Source organism: Zeugodacus cucurbitae, chromosome 3, assembly GCF_028554725.1.
Source record: "Zeugodacus cucurbitae isolate PBARC_wt_2022May chromosome 3, idZeuCucr1.2, whole genome shotgun sequence".
In the NCBI taxonomy this organism is placed as follows: Eukaryota; Metazoa; Arthropoda; class Insecta; order Diptera; family Tephritidae; genus Zeugodacus; species Zeugodacus cucurbitae.
In genome coordinates, this window is record NC_071668.1 from 26,693,158 (window position 1) to 26,711,688 (window position 18,531).

General features: G+C 36.5%; 1 protein-coding gene across 6 annotated transcripts in view; it reads left to right on the forward strand.

Annotated features, from left to right (window-relative positions):
* The first annotated feature begins 4,941 nt into the window (after window positions 1-4,941).
* The window catches only part of Syt1_0 (synaptotagmin 1), a 68,388-nt gene continuing 54,798 nt past the window's right edge, over window positions 4,942-18,531 (forward strand). For 5 of the 6 annotated variants that reach the window (XM_011194139.3, XM_029044318.2, XM_029044320.2 and 2 more), the window contains exons 1-3: window positions 4,942-5,065; window positions 5,776-6,020; window positions 6,653-7,251. The gene's annotated coding sequence lies outside the window, so the exon portion shown is untranslated. The remainder of the gene's footprint in view (window positions 5,066-5,775; window positions 6,021-6,652; window positions 7,252-18,531) is intronic. The other variant, XM_011194138.3, reaches the window with a different exon arrangement.

Consider the following 18,531-nt stretch of genomic DNA (forward strand, 5'->3'; position numbering starts at 1 on the left):
TTGCACTCATTACAAGCAATTAAGTACAGTTGAATTATTTAAATGACATAAATTAATTTGCACATCTCACAACAGTGGCAACTACAATTGCTTACGCACACTCACACAATGAAGCTCACAATACTTGCAAGGACATGCGCTTGTGTATTGGTGAGTCGAAATTCTAAGGAAATGTGCATAATTCAAATACCGTTGTTGTAGTTGCAATTATGATGATAGACAAGAGCATAATCACATCAAGCGAAATGCCATTGACATACTGTAACTGCTGCCTTTGATAAATCTACACACATACATACATATGTATTTATGCATGTCCACAAGCTGTTCTTCGCAAATTAGCTTCAAAGAGCAAACGCTTTGTGCGCAAATCAATCGAATTTGTTGTTGCAGTAATCGATTTAAATGCGATTCGCTAAAGTTAATCGCATGTACTTAGCTCATAGTATCTAATTCGACGCCGATTTGTGGATTAATATGTGGCGGTTGCTTAATTATTAAAATAAATTGGATTTAAGCAAACAGAGATATAAATCAAATAGAAATGAAAAAGAATAACGTAATTATTGCTACTCTTAAAGAACCTCAGGTACATTAGTGTTGTTGTTTACTTTAAAATCCAACTTTATATCTATTTTATTTAATTAACTAATTGAATAACTAATTGAAAATAATTTTTGCAATATTTAAAATTTCGACATGATTGTTGGTATTACCGCCGATGTTAATTTAAATAAATAAATAAAATAAAATAATTTCTGTTTGGTCAAAATCCTGCTCTTAAACACTATGTAAGTGGGCGAAATCGGAATACCCACAAAATGGTGATAACCGAAAAACTATAAAGAGCTTAGAAAGTTAAATTCGATACAAAGGCTTGCACTAGGAAAATAAAGCTATAGCAACAGAACTAGAGTAAATTCCTTTAGCCACTTTCTTATACAGCCTAAAAATGGTGGAAATCGGATTATAACCAAGCCTAGCTCTCGTTCAAAGGTTATGTTGAAAACTACTAAAACTGCTTTAAAGCTTTCAGTAAGGAAAAGCCCCAGAAATCTTAAATTTTTTGATAAAGTTAACACAGACGGCAGAAGGGCTGTACTCATATTTGTATACAAAGTTAGTATACAAAATTTGAAATGGGCGTGGCTCCGCCCACTTATGGATCAAAAAACATACCTCAGAAATTACTCGACCAGTTTCGATGAAATTCGGTTCGAACCATTTCGTTAGCAACACAATCCTTTAGTTTGAAAATGGGCCAAATCGATACATAAAGAAGCCTACTTTCACTATACTACAATTTTAAAGTTCCAGAAAAAATATCGGAACAAAACTTTACACAAATACAGAATTTATAGTGTGGCATAGCCCGTATAAAAATCACCGAAATCGAAGTATAACTTTTCAATGCCTCATATATCGAACGTGAGGACCTCGAAGCTTGCGGCTATATCGGTTAGTAAGTAAGCAATCTTAGCAAAATTAAGTCAACGTAGAATATTGGATATAATGTGGCTAAGTGGCAAAAATAGTTGAAATCGATTCAGGAATATGGAATGATTTTCGTTATTCTAATGGATTATTCTAATTGTGTATTATCTTAATAATATTAATAAAATAAATTGTGAGTGTATAAAATGTTCGGTAACATCCGAACTTAGCCCTTCATTACTTTTTTTTATTGCTTTAACAAGTAAATTTCAGATGATTCCACCTTAGATTTCAAAGCCAACATAGCCCACGATATTTTTGTGAGAGCTCTTATCCTCTATTGATGATGCTTAGACAAACCTGACTTATGCTAACAGGACTGTTTTTTTTTAATTTTACAAACCCTTTTGAGTTTTGTAAGGCAACCGGAAAAGTCAAGGGATAAACTAACTGTAACTAAACTGTATAACCATGGATATATCTAATTAATAGAGTATATAGGCCATATAAAACAAATTATTATCAAATTATCAAAACTTGTTTTTAAGAAAGGAAGGATGCAAAACAGTTAATTCGATTTATTGAAGTTATATAGAAAACAAATGATATGAAAGCAATTAATTTGTTGTTTCTATCGTGATTTTTTAGAGAGTTAACTAGTTCATGTAATTTTAATGGAACTTATGAGCCTTGTTTCTTCAAAATATTAAATGGGCAAGTTTTATTGTGTTATAGAATTCATAATATCTCCATAATATTGTCTTCAACTTTCAAGTCGATCCGTGTAATAGTTTTGGTGATACAGTCTAAATAATGGTCCGGTATAGCTTTATTGTCCCTCAAAACTTTAAAGGCGTTTTTCTCAAAACTGGGTTTTAAAAATACGCTGTCAAGATTTCTCGAAAATCATTCAACCGAACTTGATGAAGTTTTAGCTATATTTCAAAAATATCATATTTTCATGTTTTTCTTCGTCCAAGTTATAGTTTAAAGCCTTAATTAAACGCGTATTTTTGATTTTCATTTGAGATAGTCCTGCTAGAAGTTATGCTGCTATAGCGAATGCACCTTTAAAAATAAGCTTATTATTTGTCGAGTAAAAATAATTCCATTACTTTGCGTTATGTTGAAGGATTCACCTTCCTGGCCGTCAATTCTGGCTACGCCCATTTTTACTCTAGCAAATTGCGATTCCTCCAAAACGGTTATCGCTTGATATTGTCGTAAGTGACCCACTTTCCATTACCAGTAACTTATAAAATTAATCTATTTTGTTGCTATTCAGCAGCCATTCGCAGATGCATATTTTTGCGTTAACTCGTGTGGTCGGTTCATAGAGCCTTTCCTGTATGCAGCCTTCAATATATGCTTTATGTTTTTATGTGCAATTGCTCCTGGCAATCGAAACAGTCTCGACGACTTCCATTGTTTCAATAATTAATTCTCAAAGCGTGGCGCATCATTGACATGAAATTTGCGCGTGATTGGCTGTTACAGTATCAAGACCCTATATATAATTAAAATGTACAGTCGCCTGGAAACTAAACTAAGTTAAGAAATCACTAAACTGTCTAATAAGTGCCGATGGTTTCTTTACAACATCATAAATCTCTTTAAATGTTCTAGGAATTGAAAAATTTAACTCACAACAATATTTCATACATATTTGTAAAACCTTAAAAGATTTCCAATAAATTAAAAAATATTTCCGTTATTTTGTTAGCATCGACATCTGCTGGTAAATTTTAACAACTAACAATAACTGATTTTAAACCCAGTTAAAGCTTTTAAGGCTTTACAGAGCCACACGAAAGCTTTAGCGTTAGTAAATTCAAACAGTAGTAAGCTTTTGAATTATAGAAATAAAAATATGTTTAACGCTTAATGAAATTTATAAAAGCTTCAACGTCAACTATTTTGTACTGGTTGTAGGGATAAGAGTTACTTTTGGCGATATTTTTAACGAGTTTCTAATTTATACAAAAGTGACCGGAAACTTATTTGAAAATATTTAACTTTCACTGATTATTAAATCTTTCACAACTACCAAATACGAATAATAAAGTTCAGTGTGTTAAAAAGCTTTCAACAAACCTGTTTAATCTAATGGAAAACGAAAATAAAAATATTCCTTCGCATTTACTAACTTTACTTTGCTCTGACATATTCCCTTTGGAGCTCATTTATCAAACATCACACGCTAACACTCACATTCCCACCCCGACATGCGTCAGTCATGTTGTGTCATTGAGAAAAGTCGTCCTCTTATCAAAATAGTGCTTACCAAAAGTATGTACATATGTAGACAAGATGAGCTATTGTTAGTGTTTACGTGTATACATAGATACATTTTAAACCCTTTTGAGTGTGGATAGAAACCAAGTTCATTGGAGAGAGTGTGTCTGAAGCACGTTAAAATTAGAAGGAGAGAGAAAAAGACATAAAGCTTTGACAGAAGTCTGTCTAAAAAAGCTCGCTCTAATTTTTTTATTTTACTCATTTCGGTTCGGTTGCGGTTATGTTGCATGTCTCCCTTTGACAACTCTCTTTCTCTCAATGTTAAAGATATACTCTTTAACCCACATGGTTGTCATTTAGGGTCACTTTTCTCAAAATTTAAAAGGAATTCCAAACTGCAACCGACATTTTTCGAGTCTTGAATGATTCGAGAAAGCCGCAAAGTTAGCTAACAAACCTTTAATGTAACTAAAGTAGTAGTTTGTTAATATTTTGGGCTTAAAGCTTCATTATATTTTTTTCAAACAAACGTATATTAAGAAGATGTTGATTAATAAAGTTAGAAATCCACAGACAGATCCACTGAACGTTTCTGATATTGAAGATCCAGATTCCATAAATTTGTTCATATTAATATGATATATTAATATAGAGTATGTAATAAAATTTTTACCATTTTTTTGCGATATTGCGAAGATTTTATTAGAATTAAAGGAAAATTAGTTATAGGAATAAGAAAGGAGTTCAGGATTAAATAACACAATTTGTATATGGCAACACTAAGCAAATGTTTCTCTGCCTGCTGAGGTAAATGTTCAAAAGAGAATTTATACTTTAATGATTTTCTTCACGACTACAGCTAAGAGTGGGAGAGGACGAGTGAGTTTTGCAGTTTTTAAGAGCACACGAAACTGTAACGGAATTTTCGAACTAAAGTGGCTTGCCAAAGCAAAATATTTGTTAACCTTTTTAGGCAAAGCAACTCTGTCATAATTTAAATTCTATATCAATTGCATTTAATTTTAGCTGCTAATGAAAATAAGTTAAAATTTTTCTTAAATATTTAATATAACCGTTTATTTATATTTTAAAAAATCCAAGTCCCGCAAACATTTCGCTATAAACTCTTAACTTCACACAATCAACCTTTAAATTCGCTCTAACGGTCTTTGGAGCTTCCAAAGCTTTGCCAGTGTTTCCGACTGCTAACGCAATGGTCTGACATTCGTGCCATTTAGGTAAAAAATCGATTTCGTATCGTTTGTCACACTCCAACCTATGAGGAAATGCTCGCCGATGTGCGCTTTCCATAGGATTTTCTATACTGTAATACCTCAAAACGCGAATGAGCATCGACCGTGAACGTTGACGAGGAATAATTGCAGCGCTGAAGGTGAACATATATAGGGAGAAGAATATTTTTTATAACTTTTTCATTGAAGAACCTACTTAGAATTAAAATTTTCTGAGTCAGTGTATGAACTATTTGGAAATTGTGAAAGTATGCAAATAACCTTTTTAGAAAAGCGAAGCCAACGCGGTTTAAGGCTGAATCTTCACAGGCAACGTATATTGGTGGTAGAGAACGAAAAAGAATCATTGTGTCGATAGTGAAAAAAGTGTGGGAGTGCGGAGGAGAAAGCAATTGATTGTCATACATACAAACGAATGTATGTATGTACATATATACATATATTTTTATGTGGTTGCCTATAAAGTTCAAGTGTCAAGAAAGTGTGCTAAAACTATTAACGAAAGCAAAATCAAATTAAATTTATACGAAATCACGCAATAAAACAAATAAATTTATTAAAAAAAACTCATAAGCGAAACTCGGTCAGCGGACCTCGAAAATAGCGAATGGTCAACGAAATATGAATTTATTGATTTTCTGCAGGGATAGCATTGAACTAAAGAAAATAAGCATGGCACACATTTACAGTTAGAATTTAATTTTTGTTGTTGTTTTATTTTGAACATTTTTCTTTGCTGATATCAAGAAATTTTGCGCACGCTTTTAGAGCAATGCGAAATTTCTCCATATCATTTGTTGTGTAATCGGAGGCAGCTCACCGTTTTTTTTCGCTATTTCTTTCCACAAAGCCCCTCCAACATAAGTCAAACACGGAAAATGTTGTCGCAATTACAACAAAGCCACATAACTCTACACGCGTGAACAGCGAAAAGCAGAAGCAGAAATAATTAAATAATTTTCATTGACTGCACTGAAGCCAAGTTGCAGGAGACCCATTAAGAAAGAGCAGCCCCTTACAGCGTAAAATTCGCCAGAAATAGGAGCAGCAGCACTGCAGCCACATTAAAACGATCCATCAACATTGCCTGTCATTGTAAGAAAAAATCTCTATCCCAAATGTCGCCCCAAAATCGCTAAGCGAAAAGCTTACGATACACTTACACACAAACACACACACATAGAGGCGCGCTGTCAATGTGGGGATTGGGAGAGCATAGCTTAAGCACTCTGGCAAACATAAGTACTTGTAGAGAACTTGACAGCTCTGCTGAATATGGTAGTTGTTGTTTTCGTGCCTTTTTTTGTTGTACTATCTACGCTCTTCTCTCTCATGCTCTCACATTTATACGCTCGCTTACGCTGATGCGCCTAAAAGGCGACCATCAAATTGCGACTTTTCTTTTGTGTCTTCGGTCCATTGTGACATTAAGACTCTGACTTTCACACCCACTAAGAAACAAATACTCAACAGCCAACACACGGCTCCACGAGGCCACGCGCAATTAGCTAATAGAGCACACTAACAATACACACACACACACACACAACATTGAACTTTTAACATAGTTTTCGATTATTCGTATTTTTTTTTTGCGTCGCACACGCTCATTTGCACACACACAATTGCAAGCAATCCTTCTTTTATCAAACACACCACTGATACTAATATACATTTTATTACTTCGTCTCCGCCTACTCTACCCACAACCGCTCACGTATACTCAGCGCTAACGGCATCATCGTCACCACCACGGCAATAAGAAACAATACCGAGCATCCGCCAAGAACAACTAACAAACAAACGAACCAACGAAAGCGAGTCGTCAGCAGCAGCAGTACGCTTTACCCTACTCGCTTCTCTCAGCTCACCCGCTTTGCGTACCGACACGACGGATGCGTGCAGAATTGTTCGAGTGTTTCGTATTGATTTAACGTTGTTTGCTAAACTAAAAGTACACAGCAATACGAATAAAATAAAAGAAGCGAATAAGTAGAAAGTTATAATTAATATAATAATGCTACAACAAATACAAATACAAATACCAATACCAATACTAATGCAGTAGAAAAGTGCTCTCAATACAGTAAAACAAACAAACGAAAAAAAACTCACAGTTTCACTCTCGTGCATTTTAGAGAGTCAAAAGTAACAACAACGAAAAGCAATCATCAGCTGTGTCGTAAAAGAGCAGCAGCGTGGTGTAGAAACGGAAATCGAGACTATAATTCAAAAAGCAAAAAATAAAACCAAAAACAACAAATTAAAGACGCGACTTTCGCTGTCACTCTGCTGATACTCAACAGATCCGTTAAACAAACAAAAGGTGAGTCCAAAAATATGATATAAAGGTATTTATGGATTGTGTAACTACAATCGTTGAGTTCTGTAACGATGAAGCCGTCCTATTCGGCTTAATTTAACTGATTATATAATTTGAAAGACATATCAAGAAAGAGTTCAATTCAGTTCGGTTCGAAACTCGTATTTGGCTTTAGGAGAGTTAAAATGCAACTGATGATAAATATTTATATTCCTTTAGGTACAAATATTATATTATTTTTAATATCTGATGATTTATACCTTAAAAATGAAATTAATAAATAAAGCAAAATAATGTATCAAAAGAGTTGCCTACATTCAGGCGTATCGCTATATTCGGTATAATTATTACCGAAGCGCAGTAGCAATACAGGTTATAAAGAATGCAATTAAAAAGATAGCGATCCGCTTTGTCAACACTTTAGAAACACAGCTAACATCAGCCGAATTCCTTCCTGATTTATTGATTAATGGTTGACTAAGATAACTGACCGCAAATGGGCGCACTTGTATTATATTCATACCTAGCTGATCAGTTTTATTTAGATTCGATTATTAGTATATTCCACGGCAGATATTCCATCTAAACTAGCTAAAGGCTAGACATTCACAGATGGAATATTCGAACGGTTTATCAACCTCAATACATGCTCAATAATCTGCTGATTCATTTTACCATGTTTCGAAGATGAGATCTCAGTAGTAAATATCATTTGATGATCCCTATCATGTTTCTCAGTTACCACTTCGCCCAAAGTAAAAGCTTCTTGATATGTCGAATATCATACCTACCAAGAAATAATTTTGTGGTGGTATTCCAAGATGTGAACAGTTCTTCTATCATCAATAGCATTGCACATCAATGAGTTTAATAAATTTGCGGATAAAAGCAGAAGCTCACTTTGTCCTTCCTGTTAAGCCCATAATCATTAAACACAGAGTTGCTGGCATTGTCCTGCTGTATATATTATATTCGATAATTTGGTCCATCTGTGCAAACAGTATATACAGCTATTCGTCTATTTTATATATTTTTAATTACTTATCGTTTAAAAAAAATGTTAACAATTTCTACTTTGAAACTGGGCACTTTTCATTAATTTATTCCTTAAAAAATACCTACGCACATGTAACACTATACGACAAAATCGACTTTTATTGGACCGAACTAATTTTGAGATTGAGTCATAAGTAAAGAAATGTATTCTACGATTTTCGAAATAACCTCCAAAATAGAAAGATGATTCGAAGTTCGAAAAAAGGGATATTTTAAAACAATTATTATTAATTACAAAATATGGCTACTAGAAAATCCAGAATTTGAATATAATCTACATTTTTCTCTAAATTCAATGGTGTATACATGTTTTCGGTCAAGCTTATATGACAGATGCTATGAAGAATCAAAGATTGATCTTCGAAAAATATAAAAAAATTGTTTATTGAAAAATACTGGACCCCTACTTATGATTCAATTCTTTCGGAAAAAGTTAGTATGGTCCAATACCCAGACGAATGTTGTTGGTCAATAATATGCTTTTATCTGTGTCGGACGAAAGTTGAAAAGGGATAAACTACAAATACCTCAATTTTCGATCTACACCCAAAGCGTGTAGGATGCATAACATCATAAAAAAAAAGATATGATTATATGAGAGATTTTATTATCACTTTTCAATGTAATTAATAATCGCTAACTTATCCTAATCAAGTACAAAGAAAAAATTCAGATCATATTCACATAGGAATTTATAATTGTTTTCATATCTCTTAGAAATAGCAGTGAGATTTATTAAAATGAATTACAATAGCTAATATTAAATTGAACAAAATAAATTTAAATTTTCAAACCCAAAAGATTTAGTGAAAGCAACAATCTGGTAGAAAAATATTGTCTCCAAAAACGAATTCCAATTTTTGGTGACCATAGAATACGAAATATGAGACATTAAGACCTGGAAAATCTGGAAATTATACGAAAATAAAACCGAACAAAAATACAAAAGTTATTTTAGCTCGAAGTACAACGATAATCGCAACCAATTTCATTCAGTAATTTATTCAGGAGCCTAGAACGGCTTTAGATATTTTGAAATCCGTAAAATATTATTCAAAGTTCGCAGGGCAATCAATTATTAGGTCAGAAAGATAAGGAAGAGCCCTTTTAACAATCTTGGGAACCAAATAAATAGCAAGAGTCTTGAAATATAGTAAATAATTAATGAAGGAATTGCCCGTAAATAGGTTATCATGTTCCTGAACAGTGCTGATATTCAGGAATATGTTTTGAAAGCAGTTATATATAGCTGTTAATTTATGGAAATATAGTACTTTGTTAAAACAATTCGAAGCTTCAAAAAATTATGTAATGAAAAAGGTATGAACTTGCAAAGACGCTATTTTCAGCACCGTTAACGGCCACATGACACGCATAATCCGTAAAAACTTTCAGCGGCGTAATTTCTATATGAAATGTCAAATGCGCAGTAGTTCCTCATTTTCACTAAATTATTTATTCTGATTTAATGAAGAAGAACATTCATTTATTATAAGGGAAACGTATCGCTTAAAATCCTTTTTTAATCAACTACCCTTTAATATATCTCAGAATAAATAATTTGAATTTTTTTTCGTTTTTATTTGTTTTTGAACATCCTTATCATTATCCTACCAGGCATTTTGTGTGATTGTGTCACTGCTGTCTGCAACTAGGATGTCATTTGATAAGGATGCCAAAAATGCAGACACTTAACGCCACAATAAGTTCGAATTCTATTTCTAAACAGTGAGTAAAGGCAAAAAAGGAAATTTAATTGAAAACAAAATTTACATACGCCAATTTGTCGCGTTATTTGCTTGTTTGCTTCGTAAGCATTACGTCACGAACCACTACAGCGCATAAAGATAGCATTGAAACGTGCCAAGACCTTTAAAGGGAAAATTTCCATTTGCCAGCAAACCAAAGCTAAAGTGTTGGCTTCAAGGCACATATGTACATACAGACATACCACTACATGAAAGCATGTATTTCTTATATATATTTTTTTCTTGAACATAAGTATATATAAACCTATGTATTACCTCTCTCGTACTGCTCGCGCGAAGGCAACATCATGTCTACACATAAAATCTTGAGCAATATTGATAACATTAACACGATGCGAGTCGCGTAGTTCGTCGCAGCCGCAATATATAGCAGTTTCCCCATAAAGTACATTAAAGGCCGAGAAAGCAGGTCGCAAGTAGGCGCACCACACGCAGGCAGCCAGCCAGCCGAACTCCCTCCACGCTTGTGGTTGTAATTTTTGTTGCCAATAAAAATTTTAACGCTTTTATGTTCTGGCCCGCGGCCTGAATGTACCGAACGCCTTTGTAGCAAGACTCTACACAAGTCCTGCGCTCGCATAGCATAGTAATCAATAGTATTGAAATGCTCATCATACATACAAATTTACTATGCGTGACATATAAAAGCTCGTGCTCGTATAATAAGATATTCTGCTCGCTCTCCACTTCGCGTCTTGCGTTTGTCTTCAAGCCTCAACCCGATTCCACCATCAGCAAACTTTCATTCTTTATTTGTTACGAAATGCGACAAACAGTTTATCACGTCTTCTCTAACTACTTGCACACAATTCTCCCACAACTTGGTAGTATTCACGCTCGTGTAGGTTTTGTGTGTGTGGTTTTCTTTCACAAATCGCCTTGAGAAATTCGAATTTCTCCAATTAGAAGCATGACTTCTCACTGAGAGCGCTTTTTTCTCTTTCTCTGTCTCTCTTTTCGCTGTGGTCTCTCACTTTTATATCCTTTAACCTCTCACTGTGAATTGTTATCAATTTCGGTGGTATCCGTTATTCTTTTTCGAAGTAACTATTTTGTACAATATATATATTTATATATAGATATATATACGTATATATGTATATTTTTGTATTCCAAAAAGGTTAAGCTTTTATTTTACGGTTACACTTTTGAGACCCTTTGACTGTAATGTAAAATGACTAAAGTAATAACTGTTATTAACCCCGACTATATAAGATCCGCAAATATAAAATTTTATAACTTAATTATACTATTGTGTAAATATATTAAATATTATTTTATAACCAATAGAGTTTTGTATAATCTTATCTTTTTACAATCTAAACATCAAACTAATTATTACTCCCTCCCTATCTCAATCAATATTTTATAATAAATGACTGTAGGTCACGCAACTGTAATAATAAATTTAAATGGACGTGATTTTTCTTCAAAAATCGTTTAACAAAATTAGCATCATTATTTTTTTTTATTTATTTTATATATATTGTATATCGAACATGATATCAAAGTAAAAAGGGAGAGTATATACGTCCATGGCATATAGTTAAAAGGTTTTGAACGTCGGAGATTAAAAAAAAGTAAATTAATTGTAATTATCTCAGAAATAATTAAGTAGATGCTAGGTAAATGCAGTCAATACAAGTTTCTTTAATTTTGGAAAAAATAAGAAGAAGTAAGCTTACATTTGGATATTCTATACAGCTTTTCAGTAAAAATATTTGCCTTGTACTAAATATATTTATAATGATATCGAATTTTTGGTATCTAATATATCTAAGGTAAAGACTATATAAAGGGTTATACCTAAAAAAAGTTCATCTATCAGTCCATGCTATTAGAGAAGCGAATGTATTGGAAAGAGAGTGAAACTCTTAAAATGTACATCGAAATAGTTCAATTGGTTCAATATATTTCTGAATTAAATTGAAGGTATTTTTAGCATTGTTAAAATTATCCGATTTTATCCAGGAACAGGTAGTAATCATTTGAGGCCATGACCGGAATATAAGACAGACCTTCCTGACAAACTTCTGGCGACTCCCTACCGATATTTTTGGCCTTGCGCTGTTCTGATGGAACACAATTCCCCTCCCATTGGCCAAAGCTGACCGCTTCGGAGCAATTGCCTCCTTCAGATGGTCTTATTGTTGTCAGTACAGGTCAAAATTAAGAGATTGGCCGTAGGGAGCAGATTACGTAGTAGATGACTCCTAGCCAATCACACCAAACACGTAACAATACCTTCCTGTCCGTCAATCCCACATTGACTACCGTTTGACCACTATCATGTTTTCTTAACGTTGACCCACTTCTCATCACCAGTAACAAATCCCTTCAGAAACGGATCGATTTTTTTTACAATTCATACATCAATCTTATTTTTGTATCCAGCCTTATTTAAGTGATTCCAAACGGTTTTATGGGCGATGCATGATGGATTCGATGATTTCCATTATTATCGATATTCTCAACAATTGGCTTTTCCAAGTTTGATTCATCTTTGACGTCAAATTAGCCGGAACGGAATAGATGAAGCTGAAATTTCCCATTAGCAGTTACAGTACAGGACCATAAAACCTATTCACGTTTTCAGACTCCTTTATTAAAGAAAATATGTATGTGTATGTGATTGGCGTTGCAACCGTTTAGCCCGTTATAGCCGAATCGACGATAGTGCGCCACCTCTCTCTCTCCTTCGCAGTTCGGCGCCAGTTGGAGATCCCAAGTGTAACCAGGTCGCTCTCCACTTGGTCCCTCCAACGGAGTGGAGGCCTTCCCCTTCCTCGGCTTCCTCCGGCGGGTACTGCATCGAACACTTTCAGAGCTGGAGTGTTTTCGTCCATTCGGACAACATGACCTAGCCAGCGTAGCCGCTGTCTTTTTATTCGCTGAACTATGTCAATGTCGTCGTATAACTCGTACAGCTCATCGTTCCATCGTCTGCGGTATTCGCCGTTGCCAATGTTCTGAGGACCATAAATCTTGCGCAAAATTTTCCTCTCGAAAACTCCTAGTGTTGTCTCATCTGATGTTGACATCGTCCAAGCTTCTGTACCGTAAAGCAGGACGGGAATGATAAGCGACTTGTAGAGCTTGATTTTGGTTCGTCGAGAGAGGACTTTACTGTTCAATTGCCTACTCAGTCCAAAGTAGCACCTGTTGGCAAGAGTTATTCTGCGTTGGATTTCAAGGCTGACATTGTTCGTGTTGTTGATGCTGGTTCCCAGGTATACGAAATTATCTACGACCTCGAAGTTATGACTGTCAACAGTGACGTGAGAGCCAAGACGCGAATGCGCCGACTGTTTGCTTGATGACAGGAGATATTTCGTCTTGTCCTCATTCACCTCCAGACCCATTCGCTTCGCCTCCTTATCCATACGGGAAAAAGCAGAACAAACGGCGCGGTTGTTGCTTCCGATGATATCAATATCATCGGCGTACGCCAGGAGCTGTACACTCTTGTAGAAGATTGTACCTTCTCGGTTAAGCTCTGCAGCTCTTATAATTTTTTCCAGCATCAGGTTAAAGAAGTCGCACGATAGGTAGTCACCTGTCTGAAACCTCGTTTGGTATCGAACGGCTCGGAGAGGTCCTTCCCTATCATGACGGAGCTTTTGGTGTTGCTCAACTTCAATTTACACAGCCGTATTAGTTTTGCGGTGATACCAAATTCAGACATCGCGGCGTAAACGCAGCTCCTTTTCGTGCTGTCGAAAGCAGCTTTAAAATCGACAAAAAGGTGGTGTGTGTCGATCCTCTTTTCACAGGTCTTCTCCAAAATTTGGCGCATGGTGAATATCTGGTCAGTTGTCGATTTTCCAGGTCTAAAGCCACACTGATAAGGTCCAATCAGTTTGTTGATGGTGGGCTTTAGTCTTTCACACAGTACGCTCGATAGAACCTTGTATGCGATATTTAGGAGGCTTATCCCACGGTAATTGGCGCAGATTGTGGGATCTCCCTTTTTATGGATTGGGCTGAGCACACTGAGATTCCAATCGTCAGGCATGCTTTCTTCCGACCATATTCTGCAAAGAAGCTGATGCATGCACCTTACCAGCTCTTCGCCGCCGTATTTGAATAGTTCTGCCGGTAATCTATCGGCCCCCGCTGCTTTGGTGTTCTTCAAGCGGGTAATTGCTATTCGAATTTCTTCATGGTCGGGTAATGGAACATCTGTTCCATCGTCATCGATTGGGGGATCGGGTTCGCCATCTACTGGTGTTGTACTCTCACTGCCATTCAGCAGGTCGGAGAAGTGTTCCCTCCATAATCCCAGTATGCCCTGGACATCGGTTACCAGATTACCACCTTGGTCTCTACATGAGGATGCTCCGGTCTTGAAACCTTCGTTAAGTCGCTTCATTTTTTCATAAAATTTTCGAGCATTCCCTCTGCCTGCCAGCTTCTCAAGCTCTTCGTACTCACGCATTTCGGCCTCTTTCTTTTTTTGTCTGCAGATGCGTCTCGCTTCCCTCTTCAGTTCTCGGTATCTATCCCATCCCGCACGTGTTGTGGTCGTTTGCAACGTTGCGAGGTAGGCAGTCTGTTTTCTCTCCGCTGCGAGACGGCACTCCTCATCGTACCAGCTTGTTTTTTGTCGTTGCCGAAAACCAATTGTTTCGGCTGCAGCGGTACGCAGTGAGTTTGAGATGCCGTTCCACAGTTCCCTTATACCGAGATGCTGATGAGTGCTCTCAGAGAGCAGGAGTGCAAGTCGAGTAGAGTATTTCGTGGCTGTCTGTTGCGATTGCAGCTTTTCGACGTCGAACCTTCCTTGTGTTTGTTGACGGGCATTCTTTGCTGCACAGAGGCGGGTGCGTATCTTCGCTGCGACCAGATAATGGTCCGAGTCTATATTTGGTCCTCGGAGCGTACGCACGTCTAAAACACAGGAGACATGTCTTCCGTCTATCACAACGTGATCGATTTGGTTCCGCGTGTTTCGATCAGGAGACAGCCAAGTAGCTTGATGTATTTTCTTATGCTGGAATCTGGTACTATAGACGACCATATTTCGGGCCCCAGCGAAGTCGATCAGCCTCAGGCCGTTTGGCGATGTTTCGCCATGGAGGCTGAATTTTCCGACTGTTGTGCCAAAGACACCTTCCTTACCCACCCTGGCGTTCAAATCGCCAAGCACGCTCATAGGTGCGTTCTAGGCGCTCATAGAAAGCATCTTTGGTCACATCGTCCTTCTCTTCCGTTGGGGCGTGGGGCGCAAATCAGCGATATGTTGAAGAACCTCGCTTTGATGCGGATTGTGGCAAGACGTTCATCCACCGGGGTGAATGCCAGGACTCTGCGACGGAGTCTCTCTCCCACCACAAATCCAACACCAAATTTGCGCTCCTTTATATGGCCGCTGTAATAGATGTCACAAGGACCCACCTTCTTCCGTCCTTGTCCCGTCCATCGCACTTCTTGGATGGCGGTGATGTCAGCCATGAGTCGTATGAGGACATCGACCAGCTGGGCAGAGGCACCTTCCCAATTAAGGGTCCGGACATTCCAGGTGTATCCTTAAAACGTTTGCAGGGGTCGTCATCAAAAGGGGGGTGTCTCATCCGAGGCTTTCGTAGATTTTTCATTGGTATAAGAAAATATGTAAAATAGTAATAAATGTAGAGATATATGTATTTGGCATCGAAACATCCTGAGTCCAACATACCAGTTAAGCTGACTAATATACTAGATAATTCCACTGCAAAACTGAAGCATACTGAGAAGTTCCACATTTTCCAGATAAACTTGAACTAAGAATAAGATAAGTATTTCCAGCCATATAGGATTATTATAGAACATAGGTAATTTACATATATTTTAATCTCTACATTTTAAGAACATCATTAACGAAAAGAGAGGCCGCATTGACGTGGTATTAGGACAGGTTAGATTAGGTTGAGAGGCACTTGGACAGCTGTAAGCGTTGTCCTCTGTGATACCAAAAATTTCATTAATAGACCAAGAAGTCCCTCACGATTCAACAAAGCGCTTGAAAGCGATTACATAATTATTAATACCGCTAATGTCAATCCCAGCCAATACGCTAGTTTCACCGAATTTGGGCCTTCTAAGGTGTCTGTCTGGCGAAAGCTGGAGATTGGAAGTAGCTTGTGTCTGACAGGATCTCTAGTCTCACAACATGTGATATTACCATCGTTGAATTCATTAAACTAAAAATTCATCACAACTTTCAAATCAACAATAGTTCACTTTGGCTTCAACACTCTTAACCGCGCAACTATGAGTATAAATTTTGTGAAAAAAGGATAATGTTATTGAGAGCACTGCAGAGTTAAATATGCATAGAGACACTTACTTTTTCAATGTGACCTTTCAACACATTTTCCATTTTTATTGTACGTTGGAATATCTTAACGTTGGCACTTAAACTGTCATTATATCATTTCTTTTTCGTCATTGTTTGCCAGCAGCTGAAGAAAATTTCTGGTTCACCGCAGATGGGCGTGGAGGAATAACCAACAAATGCCCGTTTCTACAGCGGGTCACAACTCGTTGTGACTATAAATTTTCTTAATGTTTCTGCTCTGCTATTGCACTTTTGCTTTCGTGCTCCACTTTCTTCTATTCGGCTTAATACACTGCGGTGGCTATTATGCCTTTTGTCCCGTTGATGCATTGATGACGGTAATATAGCTGGTATTGCGGTGACTCGACCGTCTGTCTGTTGTTCTTCTTTTATAGTTCTTTTTATGCTCAGTTATGTGAGTGAGTCTTGTGTTTTATTTTATTTTGAGGCGTGACTTAATTTTTTCATATCTAATATTTTTCTTGTCTTCGGTAAGTAAGCGCACAAATAGCATTTGGGACTACACAATTTGCTCTTCGAAATTGCCGATGTAAAATACATAAGTACAATGATTTAAAGAAAACTAGTGGAGAAGAAATAATTAAGATGTACAAACTGTTTGCCGGCTGTAAGCCGCAGCCACGCAAGACTACATCCCTAGTGCATACAGGTTCCTATGCACTTAGTCCTTCCGATGCGTGAGCACCCTTGCTTCGGTTCTCCACACATGGATCTCGAATCGAAGGATCTTTGCATCGTCTTCCATACATGGCTAAAAAATGTGCGTTCGTTGGATTTTTATGAGCTTAATCCTATTCATGTCGCAGTAGATCTGAAACAGTTCATGATTCCATCTTTTTCGATACTCCTTGTTCACGCAGACAGCTCCAAAGATATTGCGGAGAACATTACTGCGTCTTATAATAGAACGATAATGATTAGAGACTTATAGAGCGTAATTTTTGTTGGTAGTGGGGAGGGATCTCTTTCTCGTTTGACCACCGATCTCAAAGTAGCACCAGTTGACAAGAGTTAGTTAGCTACCAACAGCCATGTAGTTCCTAATGCGCGAGAAATCATTGTGTGAGGCCACCAGGTGGTATTTTGTATTGCCCTCGTTCACCACAATACGCACAAGAAGGAACGGCTCGGCGAGGTCCTTCCTGATTTTTACGGAACTAATAGTTGGGTTAAAAGGGAATCTACATAACCTTATGAGTTTTACAGGCATACCAAATGTAGAGATGGCGTCGAATAGGCCGTTCTTTTCTATATTATCGAATGGGGCTTTGAAGTCAACAAAAAGGTGATGGTCTATTTCCCGATATATGTTTTATATGTTATGTTATATATTAGAATGAGTTCGCATATTTAACGACCCTTATCTTATCACAACAAATCCAATGTTTCCTCTATTGTCGCATTGTATTTCACTTTAATACCCAAACATCAACTTTGCAATTGTCGTTTTCATTCGATGCGCAACAACAACTGCTGGAAGCAAGTTGAAATGTCTAAAAATAGCGCAGGAATATGAATAATATGGAAAACAACTCAATAGATAAATAACTAGTACATAACGAAAAAAAAAATCGTTGAATATCAGATAAACATAAATAAATAAAATAATTATTATATTGCTAGCGGCAAAATATGAAAATGTGGCAAAATGTACTGACGCCTCTAACATACCATGTGTTATTTGCTTTCTGCTTAACTTTGGCATTTCATTCGCAGGTCTTTTGGGAATTTGTGATTTTTGAAATCACTGCCATGTGAACTTACATATGTGTATGCATATTACGTCACAAATCAAAGGTTATGTGTCATAATATTGGGAATATTGGGAATAGGTTACACCCAATTTTTCTACCTCTTTAATCGCTTGAAGACTAATTTAATATACATATATCGAAAAGTTGCCAAAAAATAAATTATTATTAAATTAAATAAAAAATTAAAGAAATTAAAATAATCAGCAAATATTTAATATGGGTTTAACGGGCTATGGTTTAAATACTCTTAAATCCATTCTCCTGTAATGTGTTAAAACTAGAGCCCGACCGATTAATTGGTCTTGGTATAGTCATCCTCCATATTTAGCGGATTCTTTGTACTTCTTCTTGTCACTTAAATCAA